The sequence below is a fragment of the Salmo salar genome, chromosome 04 (genome assembly GCF_965601325.2).
Source record: "Salmo salar chromosome 04, fSalSal1, whole genome shotgun sequence".
Lineage (NCBI taxonomy): Eukaryota > Metazoa > Chordata > Actinopteri > Salmoniformes > Salmonidae > Salmo > Salmo salar.
The window spans coordinates 92,461,607-92,485,631 of record NC_138294.1 but is presented as its reverse complement, the minus strand read 5'-3'; the positions used below and the strand labels follow the sequence as shown (position 1 = coordinate 92,485,631).

Sequence of the window (24,025 nt, the reverse complement as noted above, 5' to 3'; positions counted from 1 at the left end):
CAGGGACTACTCAAAGCCTAGACGTAGTAGGGGAACTGCAGACAGATACAGGGACTACTCATAAAGCCAAGACTAGGTAGGGGAACTGCAGACAGATACAGGGACACTACTCATAAAGCCTAGACGTAGTAGGGGAACTGCAGACAGATACAGGGACTCTACTCATAAAGCCTAGACGTAGTAGAGGAACTGCAGACAGATACAGGGACTCTACTCATAAAGCCTAGACGTAGTAGGGGAACTGCAGACAGATACAGGGACTCTACTCATAAAGCCTAGACGTAGTAGAGGAACTACAGACAGATACAGGGACTACTCAAAGCCTACACGTAGTAGGGGAACTGCAGACAGATACAGGGACTACTCATAAAGCCAAGACTAGGTAGGGGAACTGCAGACAGATACAGGGACTCTACTCATAAAGCCTAGACGTAGTAGAGGAACTGCAGACAGATACAGGGACTCTACTCATAAAGCCTAGACGTAGTAGAGGAACTGCAGACAGATGCAGGGACTCTACTCATAAAGCCTAGACGTAGTAGGGGAACTGCAGACAGATACAGGGACTCTACTCATAAAGCCTAGACGTAGTAGAGGAACTGCAAACAGATACAGGGACTCTACTCATAAAGCCTAGACGTAGTAGAGGAACTGCAGACAGATACAGGGACTTTACTCATAAAGCCTAGACGTAGAAGGGGAACTGCAGACAGATACAGGGACTCTACTCATAAAGCCTAGACGTAGTAGAGGAACTGCAGACAGATACAGGGACTATACTCATAAAGCCTAGACGTAGTAGGGGAACTGCAGACAGATACAGGGACTCTACTCATAAAGCCTAGACGTAGTAGAGGAACTGCAGACAGATACAGGGACTACTCATAAAGCCTAGACGTAGTAGGGGAACTGCAGACAGATACAGGGACTCTACTCATATAGCCTAGACGTAGTAGAGGAACTGCAGACAGATACAGGGACTACTCATAAAGCCTAGACGTAGTAGGGGAACTGCAGACAGATACAGGGACTCTACTCATAAAGCCTAGACGTAGTAGGGGAACTGCAGACAGATACAGGGACTCTACTCATAAAGCCTAGACGTAGTAGAGGAACTGCAGACAGATCCAGGGACTCTACTCATAAAGCCTAGACGAAGTAGAGGAACTGCAGACAGATACAGGGACTCTACTCATAAAGCCTAGACGTAGTAGAGGAACTGCAGACAGATACAGGGACTACTCATAAAGCCTAGACGTAGTAGGGGAACTGCAGACAGATACAGGGACTCTACTCATAAAGCCTAGACGTAGTAGAGGAACTGCAGACAGATACAGGGACTCTACTCATAAAGCCTAGACGAAGTAGAGGAACTGCAGACAGATACAGGGACTCTACTCATAAAGCCTAGACGTAGTAGAGGAACTGCAGACAGATACAGGGACTACTCATAAAGCCTAGACGTAGTAGGGGAACTGCAGACAGATACAGGGACTCTACTCATAAAGCCTAGACATAGTAGGGGAACTGCAGACAGATACAGGGACTCTACTCATAAAGCCTAGACGTAGTAGAGGAACTGCAGACAGATACAGGGACTCTACTCATAAAGCCTAGACGAAGTAGAGGAACTGCAGACAGATACAGGGACTCTACTCATAAAGCCTAGACGTAGTAGAGGAACTGCAGACAGATACAGGGACTACTCATAAAGCCTAGACGTAGTAGGGGAACTGCAGACAGATACAGGGACTCTACTCATAAAGCCTAGACGTAGTAGGGGAACTGCAGACAGATACAGGGACTCTACTCATAAAGCCTAGACGTAGTAGAGGAACTGGAGACAGATACAGGGACTCTACTCATAAAGCCTAGACGTAGTAGAGGAATTGCAGACAGATACAGGGACTCTACTCATAAAGCCTAGACGTAGTAGGGGAACTCCAGACAGATACAGGGACTCTACTCATAAAGCCTAGACGTAGTAGGGGAACTGCAGACAGATACAGGGACTACTCATAAAGCCTAGACTTAGTAGGGGAACTGCAGACAGATACAGGGACTCTACTCATAAAGCCTAGACGTAGTAGAGGAACTGCAGACAGATACAGGGACTCTACTCATAAAGCCTAGACGTAGTAGAGGAACTGCAGACAGATACAGGGACTCTACTCATAAAGACGTAGTAGGGGAACTGCAGACAGATACAGGGACTCTACTCATATAGCCTAGACGTAGTAGAGGAACTGCAGACAGATACAGGGACTACTCATAAAGCCTAGACGTAGTAGGGGAACTGCAGACAGATACAGGGACTCTACTCATAAAGCCTAGACGTAGTAGGGGAACTGCAGACAGATACAGGGACTCTACTCATAAAGCCTAGACGTAGTAGAGGAACTGCAGACAGATACAGGGACTCTACTCATAAAGCCTAGACGAAGTAGAGGAACTGCAGACAGATACAGGGACTCTACTCATAAAGCCTAGACGTAGTAGAGGAACTGCAGACAGATACAGGGACTACTCATAAAGCCTAGACGTAGTAGGGGAACTGCAGACAGATACAGGGACTCTACTCATAAAGCCTAGACATAGTAGGGGAACTGCAGACAGATACAGGGACTCTACTCATAAAGCCTAGACGTAGTAGAGGAACTGCAGACAGATACAGGGACTCTACTCATAAAGCCTAGACGTAGTAGAGGAACTGCAGACAGATACAGGGACTCTACTCATAAAGCCTAGACGTAGTAGAGGAACTGCAGACAGATACAGGGACACTACTCATAAAGCCTAGACGTAGTAGAGGAACTCCAGACAGATACAGGGACTCTACTCATAAAGCCTAGACGTAGTAGGGGAACTGCAGACAGATACAGGGACTACTCATAAAGCCTAGACTTAGTAGGGGAACTGAAGACAGATACAGGGACTCTACTCATAAAGCCTAGACGTAGTAGAGGAACTGCAGACAGATACAGGGACTCTACTCATAAAGCCTAGACGTAGTAGAGGAACTGCAGACAGATACAGGGACTCTACTCATAAAGCCTAGACGTAGTAGAGGAACTGCAGACAGATACAGGGACTCTACTCATAAAGCCTAGACGTAGTAGGGGAACTGCAGACAGATACAGGGACTCTACTCATATAGCCTAGACGTAGTAGAGGAACTGCAGACAGATACAGGGACTCTACTCATAAAGCCTAGACGTAGTAGGGGAACTGCAGACAGATACAGGGACTCTACTCATAAAGCCTAGACGTAGTAGGGGAACTGCAGACAGATACAGGGACTCTACTCATAAAGCCTAGACGTAGTAGAGGAACTGCAGACAGATACAGGGACTCTACTCATAAAGCCTAGACGTAGTAGAGGAACTGCAGACAGATACAGGGACACTACTCATAAAGCCTAGATGTAGTAGGGGAACTGCAGACAGATACAGGGACTCTACTCATAAAGCCTAGACGTAGTAGGGGAACTGCAGACAGATACAGGGACTCTACTCATAAAGCCTAGACGTAGTAGAGGAACTACAGACAGATACAGGGACTACTCATAAAGCCTAGACGTAGTAGGGGAAATGCAGACAGATACAGGGACTCTACTCATAAAGCCTAGACGTAGTAGGGGAACTGCAGACAGATACAGGGACTCTACTCATAAAGCCTAGACGTAGTAGAGGAACTGCAGACAGATACAGGGACTCTACTCATAAAGCCTAGACGTAGTAGGGGAACTGCAGACAAAAACAAGGACTACTCATAAAGCCTAGACGTAGTAGAGGAACTGCAGACAGATACAGGGACTCTACTCATAAAGCCTAGACGTAGTAGGGGAACTGCAGACAGATACAGGGACTCTACTCATAAAGCCTAGACGTAGTAGAGGAACTACAGACAGATACAGGGACTACTCAAAGCCTAGACGTAGTAGGGGAACTGCAGACAGATACAGGGACTACTCATAAAGCCAAGACTAGGTAGGGGAACTGCAGACAGATACAGGGACACTACTCATAAAGCCTAGACGTAGTAGGGGAACTGCAGACAGATACAGGGACTCTACTCATAAAGCCTAGACGTAGTAGAGGAACTGCAGACAGATACAGGGACTCTACTCATAAAGCCTAGACGTAGTAGGGGAACTGCAGACAGATACAGGGACTCTACTCATAAAGCCTAGACGTAGTAGAGGAACTACAGACAGATACAGGGACTACTCAAAGCCTACACGTAGTAGGGGAACTGCAGACAGATACAGGGACTACTCATAAAGCCAAGACTAGGTAGGGGAACTGCAGACAGATACAGGGACTCTACTCATAAAGCCTAGACGTAGTAGAGGAACTGCAGACAGATACAGGGACTCTACTCATAAAGCCTAGACGTAGTAGAGGAACTGCAGACAGATGCAGGGACTCTACTCATAAAGCCTAGACGTAGTAGGGGAACTGCAGACAGATACAGGGACTCTACTCATAAAGCCTAGACGTAGTAGAGGAACTGCAAACAGATACAGGGACTCTACTCATAAAGCCTAGACGTAGTAGAGGAACTGCAGACAGATACAGGGACTTTACTCATAAAGCCTAGACGTAGAAGGGGAACTGCAGACAGATACAGGGACTCTACTCATAAAGCCTAGACGTAGTAGAGGAACTGCAGACAGATACAGGGACTATACTCATAAAGCCTAGACGTAGTAGGGGAACTGCAGACAGATACAGGGACTCTACTCATAAAGCCTAGACGTAGTAGGGGAACTGCAGACAGATAAAGGGACTCTACTCATAAAGCCTAGACGTAGTAGAGGAACTGCAGACAGATACAGGGACTATACTCATAAAGCCTAGACGTAGTAGGGGAACTGCAGACAGATACAGGGACTCTATTCATAAAGCCTAGATGTAGTAGAGGAACTGCAGACAGATACATGGACTCTACTCATAAAGCCTAGACGTAGTAGGGGAACTGCAGACAGATACAGGGACTCTACTCATAAAGCCTAGACGTAGTAGAGGAACTACAGACAGATACAGGGACTACTCAAAGCCTAGACGTAGTAGGGGAACTGCAGACAGATACAGGGACTACTCATAAAGCCAAGACTAGGTAGGGGAACTGCAGACAGATACAGGGACTCTACTCATTAAGCCTAGACGTAGTAGAGGAACTGCAGACAGATACAGGGACTCTACTCATAAAGCCTAGACGTAGTAGAGGAACTGCAGACAGATGCAGGGACTCTACTCATAAAGCCTAGACGTAGTAGGGGAACTGCAGACAGATACAGGGACTACTCATAAAGCCTAGACGTAGTAGGGGAACTGCAGACAGATACAGGGACTCTACTCATAAAGCCTAGACGTAGTAGAGGAACTGCAGACAGATACAGGGACTCTACTCATAAAGCCTAGACGTAGTAGAGGAACTGCAGACAGATACAGGGACTCTACTCATAAAGCCTAGACGTAGTAGGGGAACTGCAGACAGATCCAGGGACTCTACTCATAAAGCCTAGACGTAGTAGAGGAACTGCAGACAGATACAGGGACTCTACTCATAAAGCCTAGACGTAGTAGAGGAACTGCAGACAGATACAGGGACTACTCATAAAGCCAAGACTAGGTAGGGGAACTGCAGACAGATACAGGGACTCTACTCATAAAGCCTAGACGTAGTAGAGGAACTGCAAACAGATACAGGGACTCTACTCATAAAGCCTAGACGTAGTAGAGGAACTGCAGACAGATACAGGGACTCTACTCATAAAGCCTAGACGTAGTAGGGGAACTGCAGACAGATACAGGGACTCTACTCATAAAGCCTAGACGTAGTAGAGGAACTGCAGACAGATACAGGGACTCTACTCATAAAGCCTAGACGTAGTAGAGGAACTGCAGACAGATACAGGGACTCTACTCATAAAGCCTAGACGAAGTAGAGGAACTGCAGACAGATACAGGGACTCTACTCATAAAGCCTAGACGTAGTAGAGGAACTGCAGACAGATACAGGGACTACTCATAAAGCCTAGACGTAGTAGGGGAACTGCAGACAGATACAGGGACTCTACTCATAAAGCCTAGACATAGTAGGGGAACTGCAGACAGATACAGGGACTCTACTCATAAAGCCTAGACGTAGTAGAGGAACTGCAGACAGATACAGGGACTCTACTCATAAAGCCTAGACGAAGTAGAGGAACTGCAGACAGATACAGGGACTCTACTCATAAAGCCTAGACGTAGTAGAGGAACTGCAGACAGATACAGGGACTACTCATAAAGCCTAGACGTAGTAGGGGAACTGCAGACAGATACAGGGACTCTACTCATAAAGCCTAGACGTAGTAGGGGAACTGCAGACAGATACAGGGACTCTACTCATAAAGCCTAGACGTAGTAGAGGAACTGGAGACAGATACAGGGACTCTACTCATAAAGCCTAGACGTAGTAGAGGAATTGCAGACAGATACAGGGACTCTACTCATAAAGCCTAGACGTAGTAGGGGAACTCCAGACAGATACAGGGACTCTACTCATAAAGCCTAGACGTAGTAGGGGAACTGCAGACAGATACAGGGACTACTCATAAAGCCTAGACTTAGTAGGGGAACTGCAGACAGATACAGGGACTCTACTCATAAAGCCTAGACGTAGTAGAGGAACTGCAGACAGATACAGGGACTCTACTCATAAAGCCTAGACGTAGTAGAGGAACTGCAGACAGATACAGGGACTCTACTCATAAAGCCTAGACGTAGTAGGGGAACTGCAGACAGATACAGGGACTCTACTCATATAGCCTAGACGTAGTAGAGGAACTGCAGACAGATACAGGGACTACTCATAAAGCCTAGACGTAGTAGGGGAACTGCAGACAGATACAGGGACTCTACTCATAAAGCCTAGACGTAGTAGGGGAACTGCAGACAGATACAGGGACTCTACTCATAAAGCCTAGACGTAGTAGAGGAACTGCAGACAGATACAGGGACTCTACTCATAAAGCCTAGACGAAGTAGAGGAACTGCAGACAGATACAGGGACTCTACTCATAAAGCCTAGACGTAGTAGAGGAACTGCAGACAGATACAGGGACTACTCATAAAGCCTAGACGTAGTAGGGGAACTGCAGACAGATACAGGGACTCTACTCATAAAGCCTAGACATAGTAGGGGAACTGCAGACAGATACAGGGACTCTACTCATAAAGCCTAGACGTAGTAGAGGAACTGCAGACAGATACAGGGACTCTACTCATAAAGCCTAGACGTAGTAGAGGAACTGCAGACAGATACAGGGACTCTACTCATAAAGCCTAGACGTAGTAGAGGAACTGCAGACAGATACAGGGACACTACTCATAAAGCCTAGACGTAGTAGAGGAACTCCAGACAGATACAGGGACTCTACTCATAAAGCCTAGACGTAGTAGGGGAACTGCAGACAGATACAGGGACTACTCATAAAGCCTAGACTTAGTAGGGGAACTGAAGACAGATACAGGGACTCTACTCATAAAGCCTAGACGTAGTAGAGGAACTGCAGACAGATACAGGGACTCTACTCATAAAGCCTAGACGTAGTAGAGGAACTGCAGACAGATACAGGGACTCTACTCATAAAGCCTAGACGTAGTAGAGGAACTGCAGACAGATACAGGGACTCTACTCATAAAGCCTAGACGTAGTAGGGGAACTGCAGACAGATACAGGGACTCTACTCATATAGCCTAGACGTAGTAGAGGAACTGCAGACAGATACAGGGACTCTACTCATAAAGCCTAGACGTAGTAGGGGAACTGCAGACAGATACAGGGACTCTACTCATAAAGCCTAGACGTAGTAGGGGAACTGCAGACAGATACAGGGACTCTACTCATAAAGCCTAGACGTAGTAGAGGAACTGCAGACAGATACAGGGACTCTACTCATAAAGCCTAGACGTAGTAGACTCATAAAGCCTAGATGTAGTAGGGGAACTGCAGACAGATACAGGGACTCTACTCATAAAGCCTAGACGTAGTAGGGGAACTGCAGACAGATACAGGGACTCTACTCATAAAGCCTAGACGTAGTAGAGGAACTGCAGACAGATACAGGGACTCTACTCATAAAGCCTAGACGTAGTAGGGGAACTGCAGACAGATACAGGAAATCTACTCATAAAGCCTAGACGTAGTAGAGGAACTACAGACAGATACAGGGACTACTCATAAAGCCTAGACGTAGTAGGGGAAATGCAGACAGATACAGGGACTCTACTCATAAAGCCTAGACGTAGTAGGGGAACTGCAGACAGATACAGGGACTCTACTCATAAAGCCTAGACGTAGTAGAGGAACTGCAGACAGATACAGGGACTCTACTCATAAAGCCTAGACGTAGTAGGGGAACTGCAGACAAAAACAAGGACTACTCATAAAGCCTAGACGTAGTAGGGGAAATGCAGACAGATACAGGGACTCTACTCATAAAGCCTAGACGTAGTAGGGGAACTGCAGACAGATACAGGGACTCTATTCATAAAGCCTAGACGTAGTAGAGGAACTGCAGACAGATACAGGGACTCTACTCATAAAGCCTAGACGTAGTAGGGGAACTGCAGACAGATACAGGGACTCTACTCATAAAGCCTAGACGTAGTAGAGGAACTACAGACAGATACAGGGACTACTCAAAGCCTAGACGTAGTAGGGGAACTGCAGACAGATACAGGGACTACTCATAAAGCCAAGACTAGGTAGGGGAACTGCAGACAGATACAGGGACACTACTCATAAAGCCTAGACGTAGTAGGGGAACTGCAGACAGATACAGGGACTCTACTCATAAAGCCTAGACGTAGTAGAGGAACTGCAGACAGATACAGGGACTCTACTCATAAAGCCTAGACGTAGTAGGGGAACTGCAGACAGATACAGGGACTCTACTCATAAAGCCTAGACGTAGTAGAGGAACTACAGACAGATACAGGGACTACTCAAAGCCTACACGTAGTAGGGGAACTGCAGACAGATACAGGGACTACTCATAAAGCCAAGACTAGGTAGGGGAACTGCAGACAGATACAGGGACTCTACTCATAAAGCCTAGACGTAGTAGAGGAACTGCAGACAGATACAGGGACTCTACTCATAAAGCCTAGACGTAGTAGAGGAACTGCAGACAGATGCAGGGACTCTACTCATAAAGCCTAGACGTAGTAGGGGAACTGCAGACAGATACAGGGACTCTACTCATAAAGCCTAGACGTAGTAGAGGAACTGCAAACAGATACAGGGACTCTACTCATAAAGCCTAGACGTAGTAGAGGAACTGCAGACAGATACAGGGACTTTACTCATAAAGCCTAGACGTAGAAGGGGAACTGCAGACAGATACAGGGACTCTACTCATAAAGCCTAGACGTAGTAGAGGAACTGCAGACAGATACAGGGACTATACTCATAAAGCCTAGACGTAGTAGGGGAACTGCAGACAGATACAGGGACTCTACTCATAAAGCCTAGACGTAGTAGGGGAACTGCAGACAGATAAAGGGACTCTACTCATAAAGCCTAGACGTAGTAGAGGAACTGCAGACAGATACAGGGACTATACTCATAAAGCCTAGACGTAGTAGGGGAACTGCAGACAGATACAGGGACTCTATTCATAAAGCCTAGATGTAGTAGAGGAACTGCAGACAGATACATGGACTCTACTCATAAAGCCTAGACGTAGTAGGGGAACTGCAGACAGATACAGGGACTCTACTCATAAAGCCTAGACGTAGTAGAGGAACTACAGACAGATACAGGGACTACTCAAAGCCTAGACGTAGTAGGGGAACTGCAGACAGATACAGGGACTACTCATAAAGCCAAGACTAGGTAGGGGAACTGCAGACAGATACAGGGACTCTACTCATTAAGCCTAGACGTAGTAGAGGAACTGCAGACAGATACAGGGACTCTACTCATAAAGCCTAGACGTAGTAGAGGAACTGCAGACAGATGCAGGGACTCTACTCATAAAGCCTAGACGTAGTAGGGGAACTGCAGACAGATACAGGGACTACTCATAAAGCCTAGACGTAGTAGGGGAACTGCAGACAGATACAGGGACTCTACTCATAAAGCCTAGACGTAGTAGAGGAACTGCAGACAGATACAGGGACTCTACTCATAAAGCCTAGACGTAGTAGAGGAACTGCAGACAGATACAGGGACTCTACTCATAAAGCCTAGACGTAGTAGGGGAACTGCAGACAGATACAGGGACTCTACTCATAAAGCCTAGACGTAGTAGAGGAACTGCAGACAGATACAGGGACTCTACTCATAAAGCCTAGACGTAGTAGAGGAACTGCAGACAGATACAGGGACTACTCATAAAGCCAAGACTAGGTAGGGGAACTGCAGACAGATACAGGGACTCTACTCATAAAGCCTAGACGTAGTAGAGGAACTGCAAACAGATACAGGGACTCTACTCATAAAGCCTAGACGTAGTAGAGGAACTGCAGACAGATACAGGGACTCTACTCATAAAGCCTAGACGTAGTAGGGGAACTGCAGACAGATACAAGGACTCTACTCATAAAGCCTAGACGTATTAGAGGAACTGCAGACAGATACAGGGACTCTACTCATAAAGCCTAGACGTAGTAGAGGAACTGCAGACAGATACAGGGACTCTACTCATAAAGCCTAGACGTAGTAGAGGAACTGCAGACAGATACAGGGACTCTACTCATAAAGCCTAGACGTAGTAGGGGAACTGCAGACAGATACAGGGACTCTACTCATAAAGCCTAGACTTAGTAGAGGAACTGCAGACAGATACAGGGACTCTACTCATAAAGCCTAGACGTAGTAGGGGAACTGCAGACAGATACAGGGACTCTACTCATGAAGCCTAGACGTAGTAGAGGAACTGCAGACAGATACAGGGACTCTACTCATAAAGCCTAGACGTAGTAGGGGAACTGCAGACAGATACAGGGACTCTACTCATAAAGCCTAGACGTAGTCGGGGAACTGCAGACATGGCCATAAAGAGAGATTGGGCATGGCACTGGAGATCTGAGGGATAGAGAGGAGTGGAGAAGAGGTATGTGTGTGTGTCTGTCTCTGAAAAAATTTAAATAATGTGTAGCCATAACACAGCTAAACCAACAAATGGTCCCTGGACGTCATGGACCAGTCGATGGAACATAACTTCACAAACAGTTTCAACACCCTGGTTTTCAAGTGGTTTTAAATTTAATAAATATATTGACCTTGAGTCTCGTAAGAGACCAATAAGAACATCTGAATTCTCCGGTGTATTGAGTTTCAATTCTGTCAATTCAGAAATCTATGTAACACTAATAATGAATGCTATCCTAAGACTTTATAAACAAATGACTTTATGAATCGACTGAATTGAAACGGAACGGACGTGTGTGGAAAGAAAGGTACAACGAGGGAGGTCAAAAACAACAACCAGACAACGCCTCTCCTCTTCCTGTCCTTCCTGTGAGCTGGCTCTCCTCTTCCTGTCCTTCCTGTGAGCTGGCTCTCCTCTTCCTGTCCTTCCTGTGAGCTGCCTCTCCTCTTCCTGTCCTTCCTGTGAGCTGGCTCTCCTCTTCCTGTCCTTCCTGTGAGCTGGCTCTCCTCTTCCTGTCCTTCCTGTGAGCTGGCTCTCCTCTTCCTGTCCTTCCTGTGAGCTGGCTCTCCTCTTCCTGTCCTTCCTGTGAGCTGGCTCTCCTCTTCCTGTCCTTCCTTAGAGCTGGCTCTCCTCTTCCTGTCCTTCCTGTGAGCTGGCTCTCCTCTTCCTGTCCTTCCTGTGAGCTGGCTCTCCTCTTCCTGTCCTTCCTGTGAGCTGGCTCTCCTCTTCCTGTCCTTCCTGTGAGCTGGCTCTCCTCTTCCTGTCCTTCCTGTGAGCTGGCTCTCCTCTTCCTGTCCTTCCTTAGAGCTGGCTCTCCTCTTCCTGTCCTACCTGTGAGCTGATCGGCTAAATTTATTCCATTTCTGAAAGTGAAGAGGAAAAACAACATATACAAGCTTAACATGATATGACACCATAAAAGGTGAGATTTATGTGTAGTTAGAGGCATAAATATAGGAACAGTGTGGTAAAGTTGGTAATACTCGCTGTTTACTCATGGAATTTGTATTTCAGATCAAAAGATGAATGTGACAGGCAAATATTTAGACGGCAAACTGTTGTTTTGGGATGTTTTCTAACCTAGAAACAACAGCTGTACATTTGCCTCATAGTAATCCTTTGATCTGAAATACCAACTAGCCTACATGACTATACTGTAAAGAATGACCTACTTTACTTCACTGTTGCAACACTTATGACACTACCTGTGATGAGAAGGAAAAAAACGTACCATTGAACTCGGCTTGGAAAAGCAGCTGATACATTTTAACTTTGACTGCTGCTTTTCTTTGCTGAGGCAGCCCCTTCAGGGTTGGCACCAGGCTCATGGCAAAGAGGGTCTCTTCATCCTCCTTCCTGTGAGCATCAGGTTGGGCTGCATCCCTCTCGACGGCTTGGAGGAGCCTCTGCTGAAATGAGTCGAGTGGCTCTGTACCTCCGATGACACCTGGCGTGACGTTGTTCCTCTTCGTTTCTCTCTCTGTTTGTCTCCACGGCCACATCCTGTTCAACGAGGTCCTGAGTGGTCACTTCCGTGAGGTTCATAATAATCTCAGGTGGTCCTAGATCCAGAGGTGCTTCCTCCATTTCATCGTCTTCCATGGCTGCACCGGTGGTGGTCATACTCGTGGATGATGTAGACATTGTAGAGGGTCTCGCTGCACCGGTGGAGGCGATGGTCGCACTTGTAGGTGACATTGAGGGTCTTGATGCACCGGTGGCGACAACACTTGTGGATGACGTAGTAGAGGGTCTGGCTGTAAAATTGCCACTCGTTGCCCTAGGCACAATAAATGGATCCAGAAAAGAAAGAATGTGGCAGACGCGCCATGGCTGCTGACCCAGACCTCTTCTTCTCTTTCTCTGCCCTTCTCTCTCTCTGATACCTGTCCCTGAGTCCTCTCCACTTCCTCCTACAGTCTTCTTCTACATAGACATGAACATGATAAGCCAAACCATTACCTAGCATACCTATAGTTATTAGATAGCTATCGTGGACATGTCACCTACTGTACACATAGACACACACACCCACGGTTATCTGACCAAATTATCAGGGGTACAGTAGTATTTACCATTTCTATTAATATTTATGACATACACACTCATACTCTTTCAAACATGATTATTTGGTAAAGTTATCAGGGGTAGTAACTAGCATAATTTATTTGACTATTTCTTACACACACACACACACACACACACACACACACACACCTCATTGGCTAGGTTATCAAGCTAGGTTAGCTAGCTAGCTAACTAGCCACATCTAGCACATGCTCACTACTAAACTGACCTGGCAATCCTACTATCGTGGACACCTGTCTCCAAGCATCATTCTTTGTGTTTATGTCCCTGTAAGCTGTCAGCAGTTGTGTCAGAAAGACACGGTTTTGAGGATACTGCGAAAATGATGTGTCCAACCGCACGCGACCATCTGCAAAAAGTACCTGCATCAGTATAGTTGCCTAGCTGCGCAAAATGTTACGTAGCAGTGATGCAATGACGCAGTCGGTGTGTTCGAAGCGTCAGTATAGTTGCCTAGCTGCGCAAAATGTTACGTAGCAGTGATGCAATGACGCAGTCGGTGTGTTCGAAGCGTAACAGGATGCTCTCAATTATGCATCTGTAAACGTTTGTGAGGGTTTTAGGTGCCAAGGCAAATTTCTGTTGCACCTTCTTCACCACACTGTCTGTGTGGGTGGACCATTTTCAGTTTGTCAGTAATGTGTACGCTGAGGAACATGAAGCTTTCCACCTTCTCCACTGCTGTCATGTGGGTGCTCCAGCTGCAATTTCCTGAAGTCCACAATCATCTCCTTTGTTTTGTTGACTTTGAGTGAGATGTTATTTTCCTGGCGCCATACACCCACAGTCCTCACCTCCTCCCTGTAGACTGCCTCATCACTGTTGGTAATCACAACTACTGTTGTGTCGTCTGCAAACTTGATGATGAGTTGGAGGCGTGCTTAGCCACGCAGTCATGGGTGAACAGGGAGTACAGAAGGGGGCTGAGTACACACCCTTGTGGGGCTGTAAAAGTTTAGTCCACCAGAGTTTGGTTCCCTGCCTTGTGTTGTTGTCCTGGTCTCCATACGGCCCACCAGAGGTTGGTTGACGCTCACTATAGGAACTGGTTGCCTGTAAAATCCATTCATGGAAAATAATACAGTATACTCCTTGAAGCAGATTTGATTGAATTTATTGCATTTTCTTCTAACCAAACCTGTAAAGTTGTTAGCACTAGCTAGTCGATAAAGACTGACAACAGTCTGTCTCTGTATTTGTGAACGTTACGGTAGTGCTAGAATCCATCAATTCTTTCTACATAAATCTGTTGGACAAATCAAATTTATTTATATTGCCCTTCGTCGAACAAATGTGTTCATATTGTCTGTGTAGATTGCGCTGTGGCGGGATTTGTAGTTTTTTATATTTTTTTAAATTTTAAGACAGTTACGTTTTCACCACGAACATTTAGTGAATAAGAGTGGAAATAAAATAGCAGTGGAAATAAAATAATATGCTAATGAATGAACATACTGGACTCAGAAACTAAGAAACTGGCGGACAAACATTTTCAGGAACCTCAGAATCGCTTCGCCTCAGATAGCAGCTGATCGATTTATCTTCTTTACCCTGTGGCAAACACATTTACTCAGTGTGTCACGTCCTGACCAGTAATAGGGGTTATTTGTTATTGTAGTTTGGTCAGGACATGGCAGGGGGTGTTTGTTTCATGTGGTTTGGGCTATGTATTTAGGTAGAGGGGTGTTGGATTTATGTGTTCCGGGGTTTTTGGTTTATGTTCTTGTTTTGTATTCTAGGGTTTTCTATGTTGTGTATTTCTTTTGTTGGCCTGGTGTGGCTCTTAATCAGGAACAGCTGTACATCGTTGTTTCTGATTGGGAGTCATACTTAGGGAGCCCTGTTTTCCACCTGTCCCTTTGTGGGAGATTGTTTTTGCACTGCTGTGTATAGCCTGCGAAACTGTCGTACTTTGGTTATTGTTTTTTCGTGTTCTCATATAAATAAAATAATGATGAGCACGCAACCCGCTGCGCCTTGGTCTTTCACCTACGACAACCGTGACACAGTGATTCTACATTATTAACGTTAGCTGCTGGCTATGGCTGCACAACTGCTTCAATGTTAGCTAGCTAGTGAGCTAGCTAGGCTACTAAAGCTATCATTAGTAGTTTTGCTAGCTATAGGTTGGATCATTCTAGCTGGTTTTAGAGGATGACTAAATTGCTTTTATTAACACATACCTTGTTTTTCCATGACAATTGCAGCAGACTCTGACCAGCTCTGCAACGCCATCTCCTCCCAAGGAGCCACCATTGGAAGGCCCGAGGAGTTGCTTTGCGGTCTTATGAAAGGGTTCCAGACCTTGGCCGAACGGCATGACAATGCGTTGAACACTTTGCTGGAGCAATTCCGCGGCTTGTCTCTGTCAGGCAGCCTACTACAACGGTTACCTCCCAGCCCCTCAGTAACTAGGCTGTTAGCAGCGTCGCCTCCCCGGTCACCCCGGTGTCCCGAGAACCCCTCTTACCTCCTCCGGGGCGCTACGATGGAGATTCCAGAAACTGCCGGGCATTCCCTCTCACTGTTCTCCCTCATTTTTTTGAGCTGCAGCCTTCTTCGTTCCCCTCGGACCGCTCGAGGATACCGTACATCATTACGCTGATGGCTGGGAGAGCACTCACCTGAGGCCACGGCGGCGTTGGAGCAACAATCTGCTGTCTGCCTCAATCTGGAGGTGTTTGCAGAGGAATTTCGTAAGGCGTTTGATTCTCTGTTGAGAGAGAGTGCTCGCAAGCTGCTCCAGCTACTCCACGACTCCCGTAGCGTGACAGACTACGTGGTGGGTTTCCACACGTTGGCAGCTGAGAGTGCTTGGAACCCAGAAGCAATGTTCGACATGGAATATCCGAGGAAGTTAAGGACGAGCTTTCAGCCTGGGAACTACCGATGGATCTTAACTCACTCATCGCCTTGACCATTTGGATCGATGGACGACTACGGGAACGAAAGGATGGAGAGGAGAGTTGATTCCACCTCGCATCCGAGGTATCCTGGAAGTCTCCGACGGCTCCGTTGACGAGAGAACTCGAGTTCCCCCCGAGAGCCTCCGAAGGCTGCCGATTCACCTCTTCCCGAGCCCATGCAACTAGGCAGAGTTAGGCTGTCTCCAGCTGTACGGCTATACAGGCTTCACACTAAGAGTTGCCTGTATTGCGGCACTGCTGGTCATTTCGTCTCCGCCTGTCCACTAAAAGACCAGGCTCACCGGTAGGAGCGAGTACTCTGGTGGGCCATACAGAGAACTTTTCCTCTTCTCTTACTAGCATTCCTTTTCATGCCATGTTGCTGTGGGGATGCTTTAATTCCTCGTGGTTACAAGGTTAATTATGTGTGGTTACAAAGTTAATTCCTCATGGTTACAGAGTTTAAACAGAAACAACTCAAAAAGGTCAATTATAAGTATTAATTCCGTGTGGTTAAGTTTAGGGCTACTGTTTGGGGAAAACTTTGAACAAAATATTTAAAAACAACACGCTGTTTTTATTAAGTGTCATCAGTTATTCTCCCCAGCTTACTAGATCAATATGAATTGTAGTGGTGCAGTGGTCAGAGCAGCATGCTTTGGTCTAAGCAGTTCACCTTTGAGCATCATGAGTTTAGGTCAGTGCTGGGAAATAGTTTTACATTTTTCTGGGTCGGCGCCCAGGGAGGCATATCGTTCTCTGGGTCGGCGCCCAGGGAGGCATATCGTTCTCTGGGTCGGCGCCCAGGGAGGCATATCGTTCTCTGCGTCGGCGCATATCGTTCTTCTTAGGACCTTTTAAAACGTCCGAAATCTAAGTATATTTCTTAGTGATCAGGCTGCTCACAGAGGGGTTCTGGGTAATTGATTACCTCCTGTTTCACGGAGATGTGAGTGACTCGCCATTATGTGTGAGAGAGAGAGAGAGAGAGAGAGAGAATGAATGAAAATGAGGTGGAAACTGAGCTGCACTTTCTAACCTACTGTCACATGTATGACCATATTAGAGACACATATTTCCTTCAGATTACACAGACCCACCCCACCCCCCTCCACCTTTTCTCTCCAATTGGTAGTTGCAGTCTTGTCTCATCACTGCAACTCCCATACAGACTCGGGAGAGGACAAGGACATCCCTGCGGGCCAAGCCCTCCCCTAACCCGGACGACGCTGGGCCAATTATGAACAGCCCCATGGGTCTTCCGGTCAAGGGCGGCTGCAACAGAGCCTGGGCTCGAACCCAGAATCTCTAGTGGCACAGCTAGCACTGAGATGCAGTGCCGTAGACCACTGAGCCGCTCGGTAGGCACACACAGTTCATTATTAAACCATCTAAATTATTGACAGATGATACACTGTGGGCGAATTAACCTATGTTGTGTGTGTCTTAATTTAGGAAATTAGCCCTCTAGAGGGTAGGGTCATGCTTACTTAGCTATAACACACACACACACACACACCTTGGGGAGCCAAGTCTTCAGGTTCCATGGTAACTCATTACAGGTGTGAGTGTGTGTGAGTGTGTGCGTGCAGGGGAAAACCTAGTCAGTTGTCCAACTGAATGTATTCAACTGAAATGTATCTTCTGCATTTAACCCCAACCCCTCTGAATCAGAGAGGTGAGGGGGGGGGGGGGGGCTTCCTTAATCGATATCCACGTCTTCAGCTTCTGGAGAACAGTGGGTTAACTGCCTTGCTCAGGGGGCAGGACGAAAGATTTTTACCTTGTCAGTTATAACCACTAGGCTACCTGCCGCCCCCCCCCCTTAGATTACTTTCTAAATGTAATCTGTTACAGTTACTAGTTACCTGTCCAACATTGTAATCAGTACCTTAACTTTTGGATTACCCCAAACTCAGTAATGTAATCAGATTAGATTTAGTTACTTTTAGATTACTTTCCCCTTAAGAGGCATTAGAGGAAGACAGAAATGTATGTTACCAATTGAAAGACATCTATTGCAGGTTAAATGAATGTTAAAGTTTACATAGCTGGACATATATGGATGTTTCATTTTACTTTATGGGTTGGTTATGTAGGCTTCTTTTAACCCATCTCTTTCTACTACAGATAATAATAAGGTTAAATTATATCTTTACATTAATATATATCATTTATAAGTCCAAAAATGGATGTAGCAAATACAGATTGCCTCTTTATGTCTAGCAAAAGTGTGCAAGTTTGAGAATGAGTCCATCAGAACTATGGAATTTTTTTTTTTTTTTTTTTTTTTAATCAGCATCGCAAAAATTATTTCTGAATTTAAAAGTAATCCTCGAAGGAGAAAACCTAGTTTTTCAAAAAGTATCTGTAATCGGAAATAACAATATTTTTGCTGGTAACGTAACCGATTACAATTACCGTTTTTTTTGTAATCCTTTACATGTAATCCATTACTCCCCAACCCTGTGTGTGTGTGTGTGTGTGTGTGTGTGTGTGTGTGTGTGTGTGTGTGTGTGTGTGTGTGTGTGTGTGGCTAAGTAAGCCAGACCCTATTCATCACAAAGGGCAGACAGGATAATATTGTGGCACATTCACACTCACAGGTATCAGTCATTATCACACACTGACTGTTATCGGTCATTATCAGTCATTATCACACACTGACAGGTATCAGTCATTATCACACACTGGCAGTTATCAGTCATTATCACACACTGACAGTTATCAGTCATTATCACACACTGACAGGTATCAGTCATTATCACACACTGGCAGTTATCAGTCATTATCACACACTGACAGTTATCAGTCATTATCAGCCATTATCACACACTGGCAGTTATCAGTCATTATAAACTGGATAGTTTGAGCCCTGAATGCTGATTGCTGTGGTATATCAGACCCTATATACAGTGGGGGGGAAAGTATTTGATCCCCTGCTGATTTTGATTTTGTACGTTTGCCCACTTACAACGAAATGATCAGTCTATAATTTTAATAGTAGGTTTATTTGAACAGTGAGAGACAGAATAACAACAAAAAAATCCAGAAAAACGAATGTCAGAAATGTTATAAAATGATTTGCATTTTAATGAGGGAAATAAGTATTTGACCCCTCTGCAAAACATGACTTAGTACTTGGTGGCAAAACCCTCGTTGGCAATCACAGAGATCAGATGTTTCTTGTAGTTGGCCACCAGGTTTGCACACATCTCAGGAGGGATTTTGTCCCACTCCTCTTTGCAGATCTTCTCCAAGTCATTAAGGTTTCGAAGGCTGACGTTTGGCAACTCGTACCTTCAGCTCCCTCCACAGATTTTCTATGGGATTAAGGTCTGGAGACTGGCTAGGCCACTCCAGGACCTTAATGTGCTTCTTCTTGAGCCACTCCTTTGTTGCCTTGGCCGTGTGTTTTGGGTCATTGTCATGCTGTAATACCCATCCACGACCCATTTTCAATGCCCTGGCTGAGGGAAGGAGGTTCTCAACCAAGATTTGACGGTACATGGCCCCGTCCATCGTCCCTTTGATGCGGTGAAGTTGTCCTGTCCCCTTAGCAGAAAAACACCCCCAAAGCATGTTTCCACCTCCATGTTTGACGGTGGAGATGGTGTTCTTGGGGTCATAGGCAGCATTCCTCCTCCTCCAAACACGGCGAGTTGAGTTGATGTCAAAGAGCTCCATTTTAGTCTCATCTGACCACAACACTTTCACCAGTTGTCCTCTGAGTCATTCAGATGTTCATTGGCAAACTTCAGACGGGCATGTATAGGTATTCTTGAGCAGGAGGACCTTGCGGGCGCTGCAGGATTTCAGTCCTTCACGGCGTAGTGTGTTACCAATTGTTTTCTTGGTGACTATGGTCCCAGCTGCCTTGGGATCATTGACAAGATCCTCCCGTGTAGTTCTGGGCTGATTCCTCACCGTTCTCATGATCATTGCAACTCCACGAGGTGAGATCTTGCATGGAGCCCCAGGCCGAGGGATATTGACAGTTCTTTTGTGTTTCTTCCATTTGCAAATAATCGCACCAAATGTTGTCACCTTCTCACCAAGCTGCTTGGCGATGGTCTTGTAGCCCATTCCAACCTTGTGTAGGTCTACAATCTTGTCCCTGACATCCTTGGAGAGCTCTTTAGTCTTGGCCATGGTGGAGAGTTTGGAATCTGATTGATTGATTGCTTCTGTGGACAGGTGTCTTTTATACAGGTAACAAGCTGCGGTTAGGAGCACTCCCTTTAAGACTGTGCTCCTAATCTCAGCTCGTTACCTGTATAAAAGACACCTGGGAGCCAGAAATCTTTCTGATTTCACTCATTAAAATGCAAATAAATTTTTAACATTTTTGACATGCGTTTTTCTGGATTTCTTTGTTGTTATTCTGTCTCTCACTGTTCAAATGAACCTACCATTAAAATTATAGACTGATCCTTTCTTTGTCAGTGGGTAAACGTACAAAATCAGCAGGGGATCAAATACTTTTTTCTCCCACTGTACCACGGGTATGACAAAACACGTATTTTTACTGATCTAATTACATAACCAGTTTATAATGGCACCTTGGGGGTTTGTGGTTGCGTCGTGCTTAAGAACAGCCCTTAGCTGTGGTATATTGGCCATATACCACACCCCCTTATGCCGTCTTGCTTAAATATCACACATACACACACAAACACCACACACAAAAACACACACACACACACACACACACACACACACACACACACACACACACACACACACACACACACACACACACACACACACACACACACACACACACTCTTAGTGCACTATATAAGTGGGATGCAAACATTGATTCCTATTTCCAAAATTCTCTTTGCCACATTATATTTGAAGGTGAGACTCTCTTCACTATAAAACATATCTATTGGACACAAAGAATTAAAAGACAGAGTGACGTTTTAGTCTGATAAACAGATCTTTACGCTCCAACACGAACAAAATTAAAATGATAAAATGTTGGTCAACAGTCATCTTTTTCTTCAGAACTACTTTTAGAAGTCAAGACAAACATGAATAATGGAGTGTACTCTCTCCTCTAGTATCCCCCCCCCCTTAGTCAGAACTTCTAAAATATCTATTTTGAAATAACCATTCTGACGTCGTTTCTACATTTTAAAAACAGCTCCACCTAGTGGCGCTGGCGAGGAATAACTCGTGGAGGTATATAGCGTTGTCTTGTATGTATGTACTGTCGAATTCAATGACGGTACAATACTGAGGTTGCGTTCAATACTGTCTCCTTTCTCCTGAAGTGTCCACTCGTTCACTTCACCCCACCAAACTGAAAGCATTGGATTGGTGTAAGCAGGGACTCACGACAGGGTCTTTCTATACCAGTCCTTTTCTTTTGACATCCATGAAAGGAAATGAACAAGTGCACACTTCAGGAGAAAGGAGAGATTATTGGGACAGATCCTCTCTCTGTGTGTGTTAGTGTGTGTGTGTGTGTGTGTGTGTGTATGTTGGTGCTCAGAGAAAGGGAGGTGTTGTAAGGCACAGTGCTGAGGGCTGGTCACCTCTGGCTAAGGGAGATAACATCCTTCGTCTGATCACCTCTGGCTAAGGGAGATAATGTCCTTCGTCTGTGGTCTGATCACCTCTGGCTAAGGGAGATAACGTCCTTCGTCTGATCACCTCTGGCTAAGGGAGATAATGTCCTTCGTCTGTGGTCTGGTCACTTCTGGCTAAGGGAGATAACATCCTTCGTCTGATCACCTCTGGCTAACGGAGATAACGTCCTTCGTCTGAGGGCTGATGCGTGCGCAGGCCACAGGGTATTTCATTGTTTGGCGCAAGAGGTTCATTCTCTGACAAAGGCAACTCATGCATCAGAAAGAACTAGTAGGTATATTCAGAGCCTGTCGTTTTTTCAGAAGATTTATTTAGCTGGTTTCAGCAAACTTGTTCTAGACAAAAGAGAAACAAAAAGCCTTGTACTGTATCTTCCACCCTGATGTCATCGGCCTTAGCCTGGTCCCAGATCTGGTCCTGTTGTCATTGGTCTTAGCCTGGTCCCAGATCTGGTCCTGATGTCATTGGTCTTAGCCTGGTCCCAGATCTGGCCCTGATGTCATCGGCCTTAGCCTGGTCCCAGATCTGGTCCTGTTGTCATTGGTCTTAGCCTGGTCCCAGATCTGGTCCTGATGTCATTGGTCTTAGCCTGGTCCCAGATCTGGTCCTGTTGTCATTGGTCTTAGCCTGGTCCCAGATCTGGTCCTGTTGTCATTGGTCTTAGCCTGGTCCCAGATCTGGTCCTGTTGTCATTGGTCTTAGCCTGGTCCCAGATCTGGTCCTGATGTCATTGGTCTTAGCCTGGTCCCAGATCTGGCCCTGATGTCATTGGTCTTAGCCTGGTCCCAGATCTGGTCCTGTTGTCATTGGTCTTAGCCTGGTCCCAGATCTGGTCCTGATGTCATTGGTCTTAGCCTGGTCCCAGATCTGGTCCTGATGTCATTGGTCTTAGCCTGGTCCCAGATCTGGCCCTGATGTCATTGGTCTTAGCCTGGTCCCAGATCTGGTCCTGATGTCATTGGTCTTAGCCTGGTCCCAGATCTGGTCCTGATGTCATTGGTCTTAGCCTGGTCCCAGATCTGGTAGTACCGTCTTATCAACTCCAACAAGGCATTGCCTCATGTCAGATACCGCAATGATTCTGTCTGCACTGATTGGTTGAAGATCGCGTGTTGTGTAGGAATGAAGCCACCTGTCGGAAGACGATGGCAACTAGGAGTTGCCAAGACAGCACAAACAGATCTGAGACCAGGCTAACTTAAAGCTTGGCATTAGCCAGTGGTGTAAAGTACTGAAGTAAAAATACTTGAAAGTACTTCTTAAGTAGAATTTTGGGGGTATCTGTACTTTACTATTTATATTTTTTGACAGATTTTACTTCACTACATTCCTAAAGAAAATAATTTACTTTTTATTCCATATATCTTCTCTGACAGTCAAAAGTACTTTTTTAAAATGCTTTAGCAGCACCGGAAAATTGTCTAATTCACACACTTATCAAGAGAACATCCCTGGTCATCCCTACTGCCTCTGATCTGACGGACTCACTAAACAGAGAACATCCCTGGTCATCCCTACTGCCTCTGATCTGGAGGACTCACTAAACAGAGAACATCCCTGGTCATCTCTACTGCCTCTGATCTGGAGGACTCACTAAACAGAGAACATCCCTACTGCCTCTGATCTGGAGGACTCACTAAACAGAGGACATCCCTGGTCATCCCTACTGCCTCTGATCTGGAGGACTCACTAAACAGAGGACATCCCTGGTCATCCCTACTGCCTCTGATCTGGAGGACTCACTAAACAGAGGACATCCCTGGTCATCCCTACTGCCTCTGATCTGGAGGACTCACTAAACAGAGGACATCCCTGGTCATCCCTACTGCCTCTGATCTGGTGGACTCACTAAACACAACATGCTTCATTTGTAAATGATGTCTTAGTGTTGGAGTGTGACCCTGGCTATACGTAAAGAAAAACAAAATGGTGCCGTCTGATTTTCATAATATAAGGAATGTGAAATGATTTCTATATTTTTTTACTTTCAATACTTAAGTATATTTTGAGCAATTACATTTACTTATGATAATTAAATATATTTAAAACCAAATACTTTTAGTATTTTACTGGGTGACTCACTTTTACTTGAGTCATTTTCTAATTAGGTATCTTTACTTTTATTCAAGTATGACTTTTGGCCTAGTACAAACAGATCTGGGACAAGGCTAACCTGTCCTCTCCTCTGATCACTTCAGCTAAATTTGGAGCCAGAACACGTTTACCCATAATCCTCTTTGGCTCACGTCAGAATCAAGTACACTGTTCCCACGCAAAA

The 24,025-nt window shown here is 45.7% G+C and overlaps 1 protein-coding gene across 1 annotated transcript in view; it reads right to left on the bottom strand.

The window, feature by feature from the left end:
• Nucleotides 1-22,037: 22,037 nt before the first annotated feature.
• The window catches only part of LOC106604017 (stAR-related lipid transfer protein 13), a 76,718-nt gene continuing 74,730 nt past the window's right edge, over nt 22,038-24,025 (bottom strand). Inside the window, 1 exon segment of the mRNA XM_045717438.2 lies at nt 22,038-24,025. This exon segment is cut by the window's right edge and continues 1,643 nt beyond it. The gene's annotated coding sequence lies outside the window, so the exon portion shown is untranslated.